This window comes from Fulmarus glacialis, unplaced genomic scaffold (assembly GCF_000690835.1).
Source record: "Fulmarus glacialis isolate BGI_N327 unplaced genomic scaffold, ASM69083v1 scaffold41201, whole genome shotgun sequence".
Lineage (NCBI taxonomy): Eukaryota > Metazoa > Chordata > Aves > Procellariiformes > Procellariidae > Fulmarus > Fulmarus glacialis.
The window spans coordinates 10197-15605 of record NW_009195592.1 but is presented as its reverse complement, the minus strand read 5'-3'; the positions used below and the strand labels follow the sequence as shown (position 1 = coordinate 15605).

General features: G+C 42.9%; 1 protein-coding gene across 1 annotated transcript in view; it reads right to left on the bottom strand.

Moving 5' to 3' along the window:
• The window catches only part of TECRL (trans-2,3-enoyl-CoA reductase-like), a gene marked incomplete at its 5' end in the record, with an annotated part of 27050 nt that overhangs the window by 15022 nt on the left and 6619 nt on the right, over positions 1 to 5409 (bottom strand). The window lies entirely within an intron of this gene.

The window sequence follows — 5409 nt, the reverse complement described above, 5'->3', positions numbered from 1 at the left end:
AGCGGTTGTGTGTGTGTATGAAAACATTTAGTCAAGAAACATCTAAGAGCCCACATTGTTGTGGAACACACCACAGCCAAGGGCTTGTTAGAGTTTTGTCCTATAGCTGTTGTATGGGTCTATTCCTAAGTGTGAGCCCACTGTGTTAGGCACTCTGCAAACACTGTAAGAGACGGCCTCCGCTATTAAAACCTAATACACTAAATATAGACAATGGTATAGGAGACAGAGGTGCAGATAATATGGTCCGGGCAGATCAGTGTAAGAGCTTGGAATGAGCTGCTTGCTTCAGTGTAGCTTCTCCTCTCAGCCATAAGTTGCACCACAAAATATACCCGTAACTGCCAGCTTTTATCATCTGTTTGGCATGAGCATATCACAAAGCTGCCAGGAAAAGTTTGGCAGGACTTACCACCAAGTTGTGGTTACTTGTCACTGCACGAAGTGCACCCCCCTCACCCCCTGGCTGATTTCAGATGCTGAAAGGAGAAGGAAAGCTTCAGGATTTAGTAAAAAAATCCAGTCTCTATTTAACAGCCAAAGATACCAGCCACGTGATACCTGAATCCTTGTGGCTGGTGAGGAGGTGTTTTTGATGTAGGAGAGGGGAATGCAGAGCCTCCCATCAGAGCAATTCAGAGAAGCAGCTGGGAGCACCGACAGCAGCTCTTGGGTCAGGGTTTGTGGAGGAGAGCAGCGTGCTCAGGGTGCTCTAGGCCGGGGACAAGGTCCGGTCTTATCTGTGTGTCAGTCACATCCAACACAAAGCATTAATTGCCCATGCGGAGGCAGGTGGTCCAGGGTCAGCTGTGAGATTTGCAATCAAAGTAGGTATTGTCTGGCAGGCAGGACTCCATTTGCCTTTGTCATAACTGCATCACACTGCTGGAACATAGTTAAGATCAGTAGCATTCTGTTTTAGAGGATGAGGTTCTATTTGCTGTAGTGGTTTTGGAGTTTTTTTACATTTTGGGTGAGTTTCAGTCTGTTCCCTCTGTTGCATCTCCCATGCTGCAACCTCTGCTCTCCTCTCTGGCCCACTGATTTTAAATTCTTCAGAAATGAGAAGTGAGTTCCAGAAAGGCAGGCAGAGAAACTTTGCTAAAATCCCACAAATTCAAGCAGATGGAAGGGAAAGTAGTCTTAAATTAACACAAAATTACAATCAGTTCTAACCATTGGCAATCAAAGGTAAACACCATTCTTTTGCTATTGATTCTCAATGAATATATGCAATTAAGCCTACCTAGTATCTTCATGCTCATCGTATAGTTGACTAATTGCTGGGCTTGTGGAGTTGTTAGTTGCGTTAAGGATCTGTTCAACCTATCATTTTTACACACACTCAAAAAACCTACAAAATTGCTAGGATACTAGTTCCTGCTTACATATCCTGCAAAAATAATAACCAAATTTTAAACAAAACCCTGAAAATAGTAACATTGTATCTTGTAGTTTCTAGACAAAAGAAATACCATTTTGTAAAAACCAAAAAAGCGATCATTTAAAACACAGAGCATTTTTCTTCCGCAGAAATGTAAAACAAATAGAATATTTAGAAGAAAATTACTTCTTCTGTACCATCTTTACCAAATACATCTAGATTATTTTGATGTATTTGTTGCAGCCAAATATGGTGGTCCATAGAAAACACAAAGATCTTTTCCTGCAGGAGCATTGCATCTCTATTACAATGTGCATAGCTGAACAGAATTTAACTGTTGAGCTCATCGTTAACTCCCTGAAGAAAGAAAACAGGAGATTGCCCCTTTTTACCACATCTGTACACTCTATTTCGTACCTTGCAGTGTCCAGTTCTCTCACCTTCCTTCTCTCCTCTACAGCGTCTGGCATTATATACTCTATATACCTCTTACTCTCAGCGGCATAGAGAAAGTGCTGTTCTTGAATCAAACCTCTCCCAGGCATGAGCTCCGTACAGGGTGCTGAACTCAAGCTCCTTTAACTGTCTCAATTATCAGGTCCTTGGAGACCTGATTCAGTAATACCTAAACTGGAAACATCTACTACATAAACAGCAAAACGGAGATCTGAAATACATCAAAAGGGAGCTAATGTAGGAGTCTCCATTATTCAAGAGATGATGAGACAAATGGGAAAACAATACAGGATAGCTAATTTGCAAACCAGCAAGGCATTTCATCTTGCATGAGCCAGATTGTACCTGCTTCTTTTATCTGTTTTCAGATGATCATGCCAGTAACACCTTGCCGAACCGAGTAACAACCAGGTCAGGAATTATAATCCCAGACCTTATGAGGCAGAGGGTATATTTAGGAAGATATGAATGCAGCAGAGGTGAAAGGAGCTCTTTAAAGTAATTTGAGGGAATGTGAGGTGCATTTTCTGGCTGGTAGGGGCAGCTGGCATAGTGCGTGACACCATCCCAACGAGTCTACTACAGAGAATGGAAAGGTTTTTGATGCGAGTTAATAGTACCGCGTGTACTGGTTGGGAAATGGCAGAGAAGGACAAAAGGAAGCTATAAACAGAGGGGGTGGAGTGGAGGGAGTCGGAAAAACGTCCAACAGAATCGTTGCAAATGAACAGACCATGGATTAGCAATCTTCACATAAGGGCATCAGCTAATTCCTCTCTGTAATGTTTACGACATGCCCTTTCTGTAATACCACACAACACACCCTATCTTGTATCATGTTGCCTTTTGGCATATTCTCACATTATCTCATTTATGACAAGCTGCAGAACAGAGCTGAGGAAATGCCGCACAGCCTTTTCCATACTGATCCCTTCCCGCAGCTCTTTCCATGCCATGTAGGGGCAGTTTCCCAGTTTGTCGGTGCTGGTCATGATGTTTTCTCTTCCCCTGCCAACGGGATTTTTGGGTTCAAGCAGGGGAAGCGGAGGGCGAGGTATGAGGATAATACCTGCAGCCGGGACAATGACTTTGGGTCACTGCCTGAAGCTTTCGGCACAGCAAGAGCTACAAAATAGCTCAAGCGTGTCCTGGGTTACTTTGATGGAAAAGCAGCTGCAGTATATAAATTATCTAATGGACAAAGCTTAGTTTCTCTGATAAATGTGAGACAAAGGCACCAGTTGCCGGTCTGAGCCAGGGTCAGACTGAGCCAGTACATACCGCATAAAGAGGAGGATCTACTGATACCGGACAGACAGACCATTACTACGTGCGAGTGTACAGAGAGCAGCTGGGATTTCTGAGAAACCCAAGAGAAAAACAGGCAGTTGAACCCCCCCCAAGTCCCCAGATCACATTAAACTTAGCATCTAACTACCTTAGACTCCTTTTACAATGCCAGCCCTGAGTACTCTTGAGCTGATGATCATTAAGAAGCATTATTAATTTCTGGACTAATTTCTGCTTCATATGCTTTGCTAGCTCATTAAAGGCCATACAGTTACCTGGGGATGATAATGGCATAATTTTAGCAGCATCTCTAAATCTTCACCTTTTCAAAATTTTTGTATTTTCATGTTTGCAAAAATCCGCAGCAGCAGCAGTTTTGCATCAGGTAGTACAATTCTTAAGGGCTGCTTGAATATTCAATGATTTTTGTTCCAGTTCTCATGGAACTGGCTAATCCGTTCTACAAAAATTAAATAGCGCACGCAGGGGCACCTGAAACTTTCCTTGTCTGGGCAGATTTTGCAAAGACTCGGTGTCTAAGAGTGTTTCAGGCTGCGGTTCAATATTTACTGCAAATACCAGAGATAGGGGTGGATTTGCTGTGAATTTTATAGGCAAATTGCAGCTGACTCAGGCCAGCTTCAGGAGCTGGGGAGTGAACAGTGACGGATGCTGTTTCTCCCCGAGCCACGCCTGGCCTCCCTCTGTGGGAAAAGGGAGGTGAAATCCTGGCCTCCTCCTGTCTCTTCTCCTAAGACTGAGCTGTCTGAAACCACTGGTTTGGCATCAGACCACTTCATCGTCTGGTCAAGATTCTTCCCTGGGAGCACAAGCCTTTGCATGTTTCTTACTCAGAATGGAAAATTACTGCAAATTAACAAATGCTTTTCTTATACGCACACATACATGCATGTAATATATGTTTGTACCTATACATATTCAGCGATGCACTCAAGTTCTGTTTGTAACCAAACACCAAAGTGAGTTCAGATTTGCTGCCAAATCTTTACAGGGCTTTGACAGCATTTTGAAATCTGCCATATAATGTGTATCATTTTAAAATTTATATCTATCATCTGCTATGTAGATACCTAAATGAAATAGTGCTTTTTAACACCTGGCTATTACTTAATAACCTCAACTAGCTCTTCTACAGTGTTTTTCATCTAAAAGTCTCAAAGCACTTTGCAAAGAGGAAAATACTGTTATTTTCTTGCCGCAGATCTGGAAACTGCCGCACAGAGAAATTCAGTGACTTGTCAAGGTTGCCAGACAAGGTGGGCAAAGACTGACAAAGAGGCACCTGGTCCTCCCAAACACTGGTTCACTCTCCTCTTTGTGCTCTCCTTAGCCACCGGTATGGGGTTGGGCAAAAATACCCCATCCATAGTAATTTTGCCAGGCTTACGCATTCTTGAGGGACCAAAACTTCTCAGATTTGTGTAGATTGACAACTTGTCAACCTCCCTAGTTACTCTGAATACAAATAGGAAAGGGTGTGCATTTACCAGCACCATACATCAAGTAGTTCTTTGTTCCTTAAGTAGCAGGAAGGGTTTAAGCATAAAGTTGTGTATAGCTGTAAGAAACAGCTTGTTCTGTTTATGCTCACTGAATTCCCTCTACCTCCTTTTTGCGCTTGAAGTGGTAAAAACTCAAGGGTATTACTATAAACACTTATGCATAGGTTCTTCAGCCTGTACTGCGCCCCTCAGAATTAATTTTCCTCCCTAACTCCCTTTGGCGCCTGAAAAACTGACACGCTGGCATGGTTCATTGTGAGCCTGTGGCATTTGTTGCTGAGACCAAGAGAAATTAATTATTGCAACACTGTTTGCCTTATTAGAAGCAGCGTCTGAGGAATCCCAATCAGCCAGCTGGGCAGTTTCAGAGGGCTCCTCTTCCCTTATCAGTTGACTTCATGCTGCCACTGGGCAGTAACAAAGAGCCAAAAGTGTATGTGGCCCAAGGAAAGGCACAAACAATATAAAACCATGGCAGGAAATCAGGCAAATGCAAGCTGTTCTCTCCTGATAACCCTGGAGGTTGAAAACTATTAGACTTAATTAAATGAAAAATAAGACCAATCTTGTGTGTGTAGTTTGCCTTTGTGAAAGGTTACAGTGTTTTGAAAGTTCATAGCATTTGACTGGGATCAGCTCAAGACTTGGCCAGCTGTACCAAGGCAGAGCAGCACTTACTGTGCGTTCAGGCAGAAGCCTCTGCCAAGTACGAACTGCTAGCTGTAAAATGGAGGTGCTTTGCCTTACAAATAATTG